The following is a 15,260-nucleotide window of genomic DNA, read 5'->3' as shown; positions in this document are numbered from 1 at the left end:
ACCCCTCTCCTCATTCCACAGGCACCATCCTGGGATGAAGGAGTTAGGCCTTGTAATTCTGACATGTCTTTTCCTCTCCTCGGCTGAGTTGACTGAACAGGAATATTAAGGTGCTTCTTGTTCTTGAGAGGAGCATGAGAAGGCACAAAGCCTTCTGCAGCTGTGCTCAGAGAATAATTCATAATTGACATTGGTTTAAGGACTTTTACAAAAGAGTGTTCCAGGATAAGCAGATAGGCTGTAGCTTGAGGCCATAGGAGGGATTGCTATCTGAAGCCTATTTGTGAGGAGAATGTTTATGGCAAAGGAGTTTACTGAATTTAGGGCTTAGAAATCATTAAAACAGTTAGAAGTTAAAGATTTAAGGAATGTTGTGAAGTTAGCATATTTTACTATAGCTTATAGAAGTTAGGAATTTTTAGGGACACTATAGCTAGAAGCGTTTTTAAGAGATAGTGAGCTCAGGATGTTAGGGGCAAATAGGATTTAGGAAGATAAGTAGTGAACTGAGGAATGTAGCATGAGTTACAATGTAATCACAAGTTAATTATGGGACACATTAGATGAGGTAGATAATAGATGATAAGGCTGATTCCCAGAGAATCACTGAAGCAGGAACTCTGCTTGAAGAGCAACAATGATTTATGGAGATAATAAATCTGGGAGAGGGGGAACTGAAAATATCAAACCTCTGACCTAATACTTTTGTAAAAGTATAAAAGAGAATCATAAGCTTGAAATAAACAGGCAGTCCAAGAAAACTTGGAGGCTGTCTCATTACTCACCAACACCGTTCATCTCTTCTGGTTGAATCCCTGGCTGCTGGAGCTGGACTCCAGCAGAGAAGCACAAGTGATTTTCTGTTCTTCTTGGTCACATTTCTGTCTTATATCAGAATGTTTTGGTTCATATTCTAATCAATAGAAGTGATATTTATTATGCCTTATCAGTTATTTTATTTATCACCTTAAAAATGCAACTAATTATACTTACAAAGTTACTTGCACACATATTTTCTGTATTGAAATCTAATTCTCTATTATTTCTCTTTTATATTTTATTTTGTCTATGGGAATAATAATAATTACATTTACAGCTGTTAGATGTACCAGCTATTTTAAACACACACATATAATTTATTCTTCACAACAACTCTACAAAATAGATGATATTATGTCTCAGATTAGAACGACAAGGTAGGAAAAGCACAGTTAACCGTTCCTAGGATACAGACCAAGTAAATGGTAAACTAAGGATTCGTACTCAAGAAGCCTTATTTCAGAGTTCATATTTTAATTTTTTTAAATTTTATTTATTTTTTTAAATTTTATTTTATTTTTAAACTTTACATAATTGTATTAGTTTTGCCAAATATCCAAATGAATCCGCCACAGGTATATATGTGTTCCCCATCCTGAACCCTCCTCCCTCCTCCCTCCCCATACCATCCCTCTGGGTCGTCCCAGTGCACTAGCCCCAAGCATCCAGTATCTTGCATCAAACCTGGACTGGCAACTCGTTTCTTACATGATATTTTACATGTTTCAATGTCATTCTCCCAAATCTTCCCACCCTCTCCCTCTCCCACAGAGTCCATAAGACTGTTCTATACATCGGTGTCTCTTTTGCTGTCTCGTACACCACGTTATTGTTACCATCTTTCTAAATTCCAAATATATGCGTTAGTATACTGTATTGATGTTTTTCCTTCTGGTTTACTTCACTCTGTATAATAGGCTTCAGTTTCAGAGTTCATATTTTAAAATTTATTTTATATCTCACATAGCATCTTTACTACTTTCTTCATTAAAATCACATATAACATAAAATAAATTTTTTCAAACAACTGATGGTGTGCTTACTTGTTGACAGTATCAAAATTAAGTGATTTTCACAATATAAAGCAAGTTCAGTAAAGAGCAATAAATATGGAATTTTTGTTGTTCAGTTGCTCAGTCATGTCTGATTCTTTGTGAACCTATGGACTACAGCATGGGAGAATTCCCTGTCCTTCACCATCTCCTGGAGCATGCTCAAACTCATGTCAATTGAGTCTGTAATGCCATCACAAAATCTCTTTCTCTGTTGTCCCCTTCTCCTCATTCCTTCAGTCCCTCCAAGCATCAGAGTCTTTTCTAATGAGCCAGGTCTCTCTGCATCAGGTGGGCCAAATTATTGGAGTTTAAACTTCAACATCAGTCCTTCCAATAAATATTCAGGATTATATAATGTCCTTATAGTCCCAGGGACTCTCAAGAGTCTTCTCCAAATCCACAGTTCAAAAGCATGAATTCTTTGCTTCTCAGCTTTCTTTATGGTCCATCTCTCACATCTGTACATGACTACTGGAAAAACTATAGCTTTGACTAGATGAAACTTTGTTGGCAAAGTAATGTCTCTGCTTTTTAAAATGCTGTCTAGGTTTATCATAGCTTTTCTTCCAAGGAGCAAGCGTCTTTTAATTTCATGATTGCAGTCACCATTTGCAGTGATTTTGGAGTCCAAGAATAGGAAGTCTGTCATCATTTCCCCATTGTTTCCCCACATATTTGCCATGCAGTAATGGGACAGAATGCCATGATCTTCATTTTTGAATGTGGAGTTTTAGCTGGCTTTTTCACTCTCATCTTTCACCTTCATCAATAGATTCTTTAGTTCCTCTTCTATTTCTGCCATAAGAGTGTTGTCATTTGCATATCTGAGGTTATTGATACTTTTCCTGGCAATCTTGATTTCATCTTGTACTTCATCCACCCCAGCATTTTACATGATCTACTCTACATAGAAATTAAACAAGAAGGGTGAAAATATAGTCTTGACACATTCCTTTCCCAATTTGGAACCAGTCTGTGGTTCTATGTTCAGCTCTAATTGTTGCTTCTTAACCTGCATAGAGGTTTCTCAGGAGGTAGGTAAGATGGTCTGGTATTCCCATCTCTTTGAGAAATTTCCACAGTTTGTAGTGATTCACACAATCCAAGGCTTTTTCATAGTCAATGAAGCAAAAGTAGATGTTTTTCTGGAATTCTCTTGCTTTTTCTATGATCCAACAGATGTTGGCAATTTGAGCTCCAGTTCCTCTGCCTATTTAAAATCCAGATTAAACTTCTGGAAGTTATCAGTTTATGTAATATTGAAGGCTCACTCGGAGGAATTTGAAAAATACTGTGTGAGCACGTGAAATGAGTGCAATTGTGTGGTAGTTGGACATGGCAATGCCTTTCTTTGGGATTGGAATGAAAACTGACCTTTTCCAGTCTTTTGCCACTGCTTCAGATTTCCAAATTTCCCAAAGTGGAAAAACAAGTAGTGTGAGAAATAAAATTGCCTAGAGACACAGTGGAGCTTCCCTAATAGCTCAATTGGTAAAGAATCCACCTGCAATGTAGGAGACCCCAGTTTGATTCCTGTATTGGAAAGATCCACTGGAGAAGGGATAGGCTATCCACTGCAGTATTCTTGGGCTACCCTTGTGGCTCACCTTGTATAGAATCTGCCTGCAATGCGGGAGACCTGGGTTCGATCCCTAGGTTGAGAAGATCCCCTGGAGAAAGGAAAGGCTACCTGCACTAGTATTCTGGCCTGGAGAATTCCATGGACTATACAGTCCACGGGTCACAAAGAGTCAGACACCACTGAGCAACTTTCACTTCACTTCGCTTCACTTCAAAGACACATTACAGATCATAGTACATAGACAGAAATCGCAGGCAGAGGGCAGTGATATCCCTGACCTAAGCATACAGGTGAAAAATCCACCTGTGATGCAGGAGATGCAGGAGGCACGGGTTCAGTCCCTGGGTCAGTATGATCTCCTGGAAGAGGTCATCACAATCCACTCCAGTATTCTTAACTGGAAAATCCCATGGACAGAAGAGCCTGGCAGGCTACGGCCCATAGGGACACAAAGAGTCAGACATGACTCAAGTGACTGACCACAGGTATGGAACATACAGAGATTAAAGTTTAGGTGCACTGAGGTGGTTGTAAGTTGCAAGGCAGAGTTCAACATAAGAGGAATCTATATAGAAAAAGAGCACCAGAACTCTGCACAGCAATTGCTCTGAGTCTTCACAGAATATTAGACTACATATGTGTAAAATGAAAGTTTATGAGACAAGGAAAAAGAACAATAAGGTGATTATATAAGCTAAATAGTTCTCAGATTACATGAAGTGCAGAGATATTAAAGATAACAACAGTACAGGAAACTCAACTGTCAATAACCTATGGTATTCAGTAAGGTTCCCTGGAGGTTAATATTTTGGTAGAAAAACAATGACAGTAGTAAGCCTAATTTATCCAGGCTAGAAGCAAGATAGTAATATTATTAATAATAAGAAGCCTAAATTTTCTCCAGAAAAACATGTGTTTTACACTCACTATAGCAATCCTTAAAAATAAGTCTAGAGAAAAATCAACCTGAGAATAATTGAATTGAATTCTAGAACAAAAGTCAGGCTTATTTTCAAGAAAAAAAAATAAATTCTAGACTTTCAGCAATGTAGTAGGTATAATGTTCAACACCCAATTAAGCATTTCCCTGGTGCTTCAGAAGTAAAGAACCTGCCTGCAATACAGGAGAGGCAGGTTTGATCCCGGGTCAGGGTGATCCCCTGGAGGAGGACATGGTAATTGGTCATAGTAATTGGACATGTCTTACTCACTAAACCACCACACCATCCAATTAAAAAATTTCTACACATGCCAAGAAACAGGAAAATGTGACTCGCTGGCAGAAGACTAATAGTAGAAAAGATGAGAGTACCAAAACAGTACTTTGTGTATTTCTATGATATAGGATTCAAGAAATTAAAGGAAAAATAGAAAGATGAAAATGTAGCTGTAAAGAAGTCTCTGCCAAAGAGAGGCTATTTGATGATACTAAAAGCAGATTAGATACTGCAGCAACAATGAACACACTTGGAAAATATCAATAGGGATTATCCAAACTTGAGTGCAGAGACAGGACTTCCCCAATGTAATAGCTCTGTGGTAAAGAATTCGCTTGCAGTGCAAGAGACACAGGAGATGCAAGTTTGATTCCTGTGTTGGAAAATACCCTTGGAATAGGAAATGTCCAACCACTCCAGTATTCTTTCTGGGAAATTCCATGGATAGAGGAGCCTGGTGGGCTACAGTACAAAGGGTTGCAAAGAGTCAGACACGACTGAGCATAGACCAGAGTGCAGACATGGAAAACAGACCAGTGGTTTCTAGTCGGTAAGTGAAGGAATAGTGGGAAGAGACTGCTAGTGGGCACTAAGTGTCTAAAAGTAAGATAGTGTGTGATGCACAAAACTTAATAAGGCTTGGGATTATAATGTCCATGAGAAGGGCATGATACTAAATTACTAATGAGAATTATACCAAACATGCCAGTGGACTACTAACAATTATTTCTATATTGAGGAGATACTATTACAATATCAAATTAAAATATTTTTCAGATAAAAAAATAGTGTATGATTATGATCCATGTTTTCTGTGGCTAAATGCATAATTTACATTATTTACATAAGTTGTTATGGGAATGTATTTTAGACTAGGTACAGGTTTAGTTAGGTTTAAAGTAACATAGGAATTAATAAAAATCTGTATTACTCACCACCTGGTGAATCAGCTCTGATCATGCACTAGCTCTCACATTATAATTAGCCCACACTTTAATAGCCCACACTACTGTCTGTGTATGCATCAGTGGATTTGGACTCTGTGGAGTTGCAAAGAGTCAGACATGACTGAGCGACTAACACAATATCAAGGAGACTATAATATGGGCTTCCCTCGTGGCTCAGAGGTTAAAGCATCTGCCTGCAATGAGGGAGACCTGGGTTCGAACCCTGGGTTGGGAAGATCCCCTGGAGAAGGAAATGGCAACCCACTCCAGTATTCTTGCCTGGAGAATCTCATGAACAGAGGAGCCTCGTGGGCTACAGTCCACAGGGTATAGCTACATTTAAAAAAATAATTAAATGCAAATACAACTTCGGTAGATTTACTCTGTGGAATAGAAACAACACCTGAAGTTACACATATATTAATATTATTATATTATTTTTTATTTCATTCAAAGACATGCAAATAACTTTAAAAGCAACCTTTATTTATCATGGGTCCTATACATTGAACTGGGCTTCCCAGATGGCTCACTCACAAAGAAACTGCTGCCAACACAGGAACACAGGAGCTGTAGGAGACTCAGGTTCAATCCTTGGGTCGGGAATATTTCCCTGGAGGGGGAAATGGCAACCCACTCCATTGGGAAATCCCATAGACAGAGGAGCCTGGTGGACTACAGTCCATGGGGTCACAAAGAATTGGACAACTGAGCAACTGAGAAGGCAGCAGAGCATACATAGAATTAGGTAAAAATGAAGATTTGGAGGAAGTCAACAGTATTTGTCAACAGCAAAGGAAGTTTGTAATTCTCTAGAAAATTACCAGATGCCAGAGAACTAAAATTATAGTTTAATTGCATGCATTTTTATACAGCATTTTTGGATTTCCTAAAATTACTCACTTATATCATTGAGACAGTCTCACAGAAGCCTTCTAATACCTAGCCTGTATGCAAATAAAAAGAAAATAATGATCACTGTCATAAGCAGCACTATGTGTGTGTATACACACACACACACACACACACACACACACACACGCACATATATATATTAAAACAAAGGAATCAAGTACTCAGGAGTGATATATACCATTAAAACATGTAATTGTTGAATGTTGATTGGATAAGTTTTAGCCTTTTGCCCGGTTCCTTTACCAAAAGCTTGGGTATTAATTGAACCAAATAAAAAAGATGTGTGGAGAACAGCCAGATAATTTATTAACTCTTAAACTGGGCCATAAGTCTGTTCAAAGGCTAATTAGATCAATCTGAGAATGTATCAATCACATAATGACTCAGAGTATTTATATTAGTCATATATAATATATTCATGAGAAACTGCTAATATCTAACCTTGTGGTTTCACAATGATGTTAGTTCAATGAGGAAATGAAATCCATGTATGATTCACTGAATCAGACAAAGGAGGGCTTCTGAAAGCACATGTATAGATAAAGCACATGTATAGACCTTTTAAAGCACATATAAACCCAAAATTGGTGAGATGAAATGAGTTTTAAAATATTTAATTATCAAGGTTTTGACCCAAATAAACAGTACTAGATACATCTCCATTAGGAGGTAATGAATGATGAGGTTATTTTGTGGTGATTTCTTTCATCATGAGGCAAGATATTGTGACCTACCGAGGCACAAAGTCAGGCCTGTGTGACAGTGCTCCATTATCAAAAGGAAGTGGGGATGAAGGAGACAGGGCTTGAACAGGGCTGAGGGAAAAGTAGCTTGTGTGAGGAAGTAGCTCACATGTCCATGGCTCCTACTCATATATGACATTCTTGAACCCCATAAAGACAGTACTGCATGATATAAAGAGACCACCCAAAGCTGACAGCTGTGGCCATCTGGTTTCTGTCTGGGAATACCTCTAAAGGACAGGGGTGAATGGAGACTTGCCAAGGAGACTTGTAACAGAGCACAGCCAAGTGCAGACCTCAGCACAGCCGTACCTGTGAGCTATTAAGCTGCACCCTGTCACCAGGCAACAGGTCCTGTTCAGCCATTTGCAATGGGCTCCTCCCCCAAGGAAGCAACTACCAGTGAGTGACCGTTAGTGAGGACATTCAGCCAAGTTCACTGGAGCAGGGATTGTCAAGTGGTCAGTGAGGTAAGAGTCAATCCCAGCCTTCCCCCAAAGGTGCTCCAGTTCATCCAGCCACAGGCCAGCGGGTGTTCTGGGGGAGCAGGGGACATGTTGGGGGCTGTGTCCTGCTGACCTCCAGAGCCTTTACTGTGGCCCCTACTGGCCGGGCCCAGGCCTTGAGGAGGCAATGACTCTCTCCCCTCCTCTGCCACCTTCTGACAGCCCCGTCTGCCTGGGATACCATCTGGAGGACCTGCTCCCATACCTCCCACCACATGGCCGACCTTAGGATCCTGAGGGCCAGTTGGGTTGGGTGCCCGGCTCCCTCAGCACTGACGGCTGAGCAGGGTCTCAGGACCCGACCCTGAGGGCGCTGCCAGCTGAGCTCTGACTCAGCCAGGACTAGACCCTGGAGGGTAAGTCCTGCCTCAGGACCTGCCCTTTCTTGTCAGAACAGAGACTAACACTCATGAGATATTTATGGGAACAGTTACCTGACCTTGACCTGACCCCCAGAACAAGGGCTCTGACACCAAGATGTTTATAACTCACCATATCCCTCTTTCACTTTCCTAGGAAAGAGTTTTGATGAGAGCTTTCAGGGAGTTTAGGGTTTTTAAGGCATGAGCCACTCCTCTCCTTTCAGGGCCCTCAGTACACCTTTCTGGGCTCCATAGCCTGACCTTCTGTTTGATGTTTTTGGAAAAAGGATAGGAAGATATTTTTGGTCCATATGAATTTGTTCAAAAAAGAGAGAGAGACTCACTGTTTTTGCCCAGTGACTCATGAACAAAGCAGCCCTGGTGACAAGGATGGGGTCAGCATGAGCTTAGCAATGCTGAATTCTACTCCTGAAGCTGGCCTGGCTATAGACACTGCTGAGTGTCCATATCCCAACAATGGAGACTGACCCTGAGTTCTCTGAGGTAATTAGCCAGCTACACGGTGGCAGACTGACTATAGTATATCACTTTCTTTATACAATTGGGTAATATCTTGGTTTTACTGGAAAATACAGTCACTCGGAAAATGAATTTGCTTTCCTTGTCCACAGTGCTTCCCCCCAGACTACCATGACTGCTATATCCACTGTCATCGTTTCCCACACAGCTTTGCTTCTGAACTAAATACTGCAGAATTTCCTTTCTAGTGTGTTTCTACATTGGGTAGGCTACAAGAGCTACACTCCTGTGAAACTTCAAGGAGGCTTTGAAATAACTATTTTATAGTGCACATACACTTCCTAATGACTCAGTTACACACTCATTTTGCACTGCTCTGTAGGAATTTGGCAGCTGTAATTAAATTGATTTAATGAATCAGTCCTAAGCAGTCAATTTTATTGAAAGATATATCATCCTGGCTGGCCCAAACTTAATTAATCATAAGGTCTTTAAAAGAGGGTGTGTGCATGCTCAGTTGCTAAGTCATGTCTGACTCTTTTGCAGCCCCATAGATGGTAGCCACCAGGCTCCTCTGTCCATGGGGTTTCCCAGGCAAGAATCCTGGAGCAGATTGTTATTTCCTTTTCCAGGGGATCTTCCTGACCCAGGGATCGAAGCCACGTCTCCTGCATTGGCAGGCTGGTTCTTTACTATTGAGCCACCTGGGAAGCCCTGTTAAAAGAGGATCAATGAGTCAATGAAGTCGCTTAGTCGTGTTGGACTCTGCAACCCCATAGACTGTAGCCGACCAGGCTTCTTCGTCCATGGGATTTTCCAGGCAAGAGTAAAGGAGTGGGTTGCCAATTCCTTCTTCAGGGGATTTTCCCAACCCAGGGACCAAATCTGGGTCTCCTGCTTTGCAGGCAGACTCTTTACCATCTTAGGAAGCCCCTACAAGAGGATAGACCCTTTCCATGTCCAGAGGATCCTGGCTTCAGTTCATATAGTTCCAGCCATGATTTTTACTTCCTGACTGTATGCCTTGCCAGCTTTCTGTTCTTTAATTAGCCAGCACAGATGTGTGAACCAATCCCTTGTAATAAATGTTGCTTCTTTATTGAATTTCTGTGCACAAAAGTAATACATTTTACCACACCACAAAAAAGTATTTTAAACACCATTTTAAACACCACAAAAAATATTTTTATTAATTACATTTCTTTATTATTTATTATATTTTTTACAACTGATGGACCAATGTTGTCACATGATTATTAAGTAAGCACCATAATTTATGTAAGGAGTTACTCTTTCTTTTGTAGAGTTCTATGGGTTTTGACAAATGCATCATACCACGTGTCCACCATTATAATATTTTATGAATAGTTTTAAGAAGCTAAAGACTCCTGGGCTCCATTTATTCATCCCTGCTTCCCCTCCCCTTCCACCAAGCTCTTCCACCAAACTTCTGGCAAGTCCTGATCTTTTTAACACCTGTAGAGCTTTGCCTTTTCCAGAATGTCATATAGGTGAAAGCACCTATTTTTATTCAGGCTTTTGAGACTGACTTCTTTCACTTAGTAATATCTGTTTAAAATTTCTCAATTTCTATCAAGGCTCAGGAACTCATTTCTTTTTATTTCCAAATAATAATCTTTTGTATGGATGTATCACAGTTTATTCACTTATTGAGGGAAAACTTGATTAGTTTCATTTTCGGCAATTATGAATAAAGTTGCTCTAAACATCTGTGTGAAGGGTTTCATGTTTTCAGTGCATTTGGAAAATTTACATGGAGTGTGATTGCTGTATTATATGGTAGGCAACCTATATTTAGTTTCATAAGAAACCCACAAAGTGCTTTTACCATTTTACATTCCAACAACAGTTAATGGATTGAGTTTCTCTTGCTCTGTATCTTCACCAATATTTGGTGTTGTCTGTGTTTTTGGAGTTTAGCCATTGTGATAATTGGATAGTATTTCTGCTTTATTGACTATGCCAAAGCCTTTGACTGTGTGGATCACAATAAACTGTGGAAAATTCTGAAAGAGATGGGAATACCAGACCACCTGACCTGCCTCTTGAGAAACCTATATGCAGGTCAGGAAGCCACAGTTAGAACTGGACATGGAACAATGTACTGGTTCCAAATAGGAGAAGTATGTCAAGGCTGTATATTGTCACCCTGCTTATTTAACTTCTATGTAGGGTACATCATGAGAAACGCTGGGCTTGAAGAAGCACAAGCTGGAATCAAGATTGCCGGGAGAAATATCAATAACCTCAGATATGCATATGACACCACTCTTATGGCAGAAAGTGAAGAGGAACTAAAAAGCCTCTTGATGAAAGTGAAATAGGAGAGTTAAAAAGTTGGCTTAAAGCTCAACATTCAGAAAACGAAGATCATGGCATCTGGTCCCGTCACTTCCTGGAAAATAGATTGGGAAACAGTGGAAACAGTGTCAGACATTATTTTTGGGGGCTCCAAAATCACTGCAGATGGTGATTGCAGCCATAAAATTAAAAGACACTTACTCCTTGGAAGGAAAGTTGTGACCAACATAGATAGCATATTAAAAAGCAGAGACATTATTTTGCCAATAAAGGTCCATCTAGTCAAGGTTATGGTTTTTCCATGGTGACGTATGGATGTGAGTTAGACTGTGAAGAAAGCTGAGCACTGAAGAATTGGTGCTTTTGAACTGTGGTGTTGGAGAAAACTCTTGAGAGTCCCTTAGACTTCAAGGAGATCCAACCGGTGCATCCTAAAGGAGATCAGTCCTGGGTGTTCGTTGGAAGGACTTATGCTGAGGCTGAAACTCCAATACTTTGGCCACCTCATGAGAAGAATTGACTCATTGGAAAAGACCCTGATGATGGGAGGGACTGGCGGCAGGAGGAGAAGAGGATGATGGAGGATGAGATGGCTGGGTGGCATCACCGGCTCAATGGACATGAGCTGGGTTAGACTCTGGGAGTTGGTGATGGACAGGGAGGCCTGGTATGCTGCGATTCATGGGGTCACAAAGAGTCAGACATGACTGAGTGACTGAACTGAACTGAACTGATCCCCTTTTAACAGAAATGTTGATGTATGTCCAAACCAATACAGTATTGTCAAGTAATTAGCCTCCAATAAATTTATATTAAGAAAAGCAAAAAAAAAAAATTAATTTTTCATTCTTTCTTACTTTACTTTAGACCATACTTTTGTATTTATTTATTTAGTAGTGTAGCTATTGTGTAGTACCTGAAAACTTTAATCCTAGAACCAGGTTTCTTAGATTCAAATTCCAACTCTACATTTTACTGCTTGGTGACATAGGTTAACTACTTAAAATATGTTTCAGTTACCTTATGGACTTCCACAGTAAGGAGCTCAAGTGCTAAAGAATCCACCTGCAATGCAGGAGACCTGGGTTTGATCCCTTGGTCTGAATGATCCCCTGGAGGAGGGAATGGCAACCCACTCCAGAATTCTTCTTTCATGAATCCAGTGCACAGAGGTTTTAGTCCATGGGGTCACAAAGAGTTGGACAGGGATGAATGATTTTCACTTTTATCAGTAATCTTATGGATAAGATATACTTTACAGAGTTGTTACAGTAATTAAGCTTACATTATTATGGAACATATAAATAACAATGAGTATCTTCCCTGTACTAAAATCTTTTGTTGTTTAATTGTATAAAATAAGTTCATTTTTTATCAGAGGGAAGGTATTTAGAATGTAATCAATTCCAAATTGATAGAGTAATGGTAATTATTTTAATTTTAAATGACTGTTTAGGAGAACTCATTTACATAATGATAGCAATCTTCAATTGCTACATCGATACCATATTCAGCTATTAGTACAGTATTTAAATTATAATTCAGTAACTTCACAGCCATAGGTCTTTTCACAAACCTTCAATATTGGGACGGGAAACTAAGGTATTTTTAATTTTTGTTTTGTTTTGTTTTCTTTTAATGAAAGGGAGAAAGATATGCTTTAACCACCACTATTTTGTAATTGTGTTTGGTCATGACTTTGACTTGATGAAACTGAGTTCAGTATAATAAACGAAGTTGCATGTTCAAGATTTTGATCCTATATTTATTGTTACCTATTCAATAAACTGAATTCTTAAAATTTCAATTCTCTCTAGAAGATGCCACAGCTAAGTATCTTAATTTCAATACATAAGCAGATTGTTATTGGTACTCTGATTCACCTACCACAACTGAATAGCCTGTGGCCTGACCCTAGGAGGGTACAAATTTCAGAGACTTAATTATTACAAACAGTATGTCTTCTGTTTTAAGTCTCTAGTGGAGAGTAACTCTAAGTCACTTATGCAAGGAACTGATTTAAGTTTCATGACCTTGAAAAATGCTGCTACCTCCATTTAGGTTAAAGGTCTAATAGCTTTGACCATTTTGGGAGAACTGTCAGTAGGTAATATGTCCTAAATTTGGCCGGTTTCATATGAGCACTGTTAAGACATTACAGGACTTCCATGGTATTCCAATGGTTAGGACTCTGAATTTTCACTACCCAGGCCCAGGGTTCAGTCCTTGGTCAGGAAACTAAGATCCTGCAAGCCTCAAGGTATGGAGAAAAAAAGAAAAGAAGAAAATCCCACCTCCCTTCCAAAATATTATTAAACCCCAGAACTAAGTTGTGCTTGTCATGGGCATCATGATTAAGAATTTTTCTATCTCATCAAAATTTTTGAGACCTGATGTGAGCAGACTTGGTGACTGGGTAATTCACTGATGTTCTGTGCTGATTTCTGAGAAGAGCTGAAAATTCTGCAGCTTAGCTGGGCCCCAGTCTTCTCCTGGATAGTGTATTCAAAAGCAGAGACATTACTTTGCCAACAAAGGTCCGTCTGGTCAAGGCTATGGTTTTTCCAGTGGTCATGGATGGATGTGAGAGTTGGACTGTGAAGAAAGCTGAGAATAGAAGAATTGATTCTTTTGAACTGTGGTGTTGGAGAAGACTCTTGAGAGTCCCTTGGACTGCAAGGAGATCAAACCAGTCCATACTAAAGGAGATCAGCCCTGGGTGTTCTTTGGAAGGGATGATGCTAAAGCGGAAACTCCAGTACTTTGGCTACCTCATGCGAAGAGTTGTCTCATTGGAAAAGACTCTAATGCTGGGAGGGATTGGGGGCAGGAGGAAAAGGGGACGACAGAGGATGAGATGGCTGAATGGCATCACCGACTTGATGGACGTGAGTGTGAGTGAGCTCCAGGACTTGGTGATGGACAGGGAGGCCTGGCCTGCTGCGATTCACAGGGTCGCAAAGGGTTGGATACGACTGAGAGACTGAATTGAACTGAAATGAAGTCTTCTCCTGAGAGCCTGCTGCTTGCAGGAAGCACTGTTTCCCTCTTCTTCCAGCTCTGCCCCAGAAGAGACAGGTGCAGATTGGTGGGAAGGTGAGAGGTTCTGTGACTAACAGTGGGAACTGCCTCTTCCTCAACCTGGACCTTAGCAAATGAACTGGTGTCAAGGAGAAAAGACAAGTATATCTTTTCTTATTGCTTTTCTCCTCACTGCCTTCAACCCCAATGTGATGCAGCATCATGCTTAAGATCAAAGGTATGAGATCAAGCCCTGAGTCTTTGGAGTGTAAGCACTGACTCCAAGACCCTACACTACCAGGGAACTAAACCTAGGGAGTGTCAAATTGTGAGAACTCACACAAAGGAAACCACTTGAATATAAGACCCAGTATCACACAATGACCAGTAGCACCCTCTGCAGGAAGCCTCATTCAAACAACAAACAAGACAAAAATACAAACCTAATCATCAGCAGACAGAATAACCACCTCACTCAGCCCTAACCATCAGAGGGAAAAAAAAGAAAAAACTCAATGCAAATCTCACCTGTAGGAAGCTTAGACAAACCACTGGACCAAACTTCAGAGGGCAGAAACCAAAAGGAAGAAAGAATTCAACCTTGAAGCCTGGGAAAAGGAAACCTCAAACACAATAAGTTTAAAAAAAAATTAAAAGGCAGAGGAATATTGCACAAATGATGACCAATCAGGAAACAAAGAATTCCAAATAATTGAAGAGGAAATAGGCAAACTACCTGAAAAAGAATTCAGAAAATGATAGTAAAGATGATCAAAAACCTTGCCAACAGAATGGAGAAAATGCAAGTATTAATTAACAAAGAGCCAGAAGAATTAAAGAATAAACATACAGAGACAAAAGGATTACTGAAATTAAAAATACTGTAGAAGGAATCAATGGCAGAATATCTGAAGCAGAAGCATGGAACAATGAACTGGAAGATAAAATGGTAGAAAAAACTGCTGAAGAGCAGAATAAAGTAGAAAGAATGAAAAGAACTGAGGTTAGTCTCAGAGAACTCTGGGACAATATTAAATGCACCAACATTATATTATAGGGGTCCAAGAAGAGAAGAGAAAAAGAAAGAATATGAGAAAATTTCTGAAGAGATTATAGTTGAAAATTTTCCCAACATGGAAAAGGAAATAGTCAATCAAGTCCACAAAGTGCAGACAGTCCCATCTGGATAAACCCAAGGAGAAACACACCAAGACACATACTAATCAAACTAACAAAGATTAAGCACAAAGAAAAAATATTAAAAGTAGTAAGGGAAAAGCAACAAGTAACA

The 15,260-nt window shown here is 39.7% G+C and overlaps 1 long non-coding RNA gene across 1 annotated transcript; it reads right to left on the bottom strand.

Moving 5' to 3' along the window:
* Window positions 1–799: 799 nt before the first annotated feature.
* LOC139176319 (uncharacterized) lies at window positions 800–7,772 on the bottom strand. Its single transcript, XR_011560722.1, has 3 exons — window positions 7,591–7,772; window positions 6,524–6,567; window positions 800–913 (listed from the first exon to the last, which is right to left on the bottom strand). It is a non-coding gene; the product is annotated as an uncharacterized lncRNA (long non-coding RNA).
* Between the last annotated feature and the right edge of the window lie 7,488 nt (window positions 7,773–15,260).

The sequence above is a fragment of the Bos indicus genome, chromosome 16 (assembly GCF_029378745.1).
Source record: "Bos indicus isolate NIAB-ARS_2022 breed Sahiwal x Tharparkar chromosome 16, NIAB-ARS_B.indTharparkar_mat_pri_1.0, whole genome shotgun sequence".
Classification (NCBI taxonomy): domain Eukaryota; kingdom Metazoa; phylum Chordata; class Mammalia; order Artiodactyla; family Bovidae; genus Bos; species Bos indicus.
Note: the sequence above shows the minus strand (reverse complement) of the source record. Positions and strands in the feature narration are given on the sequence as shown.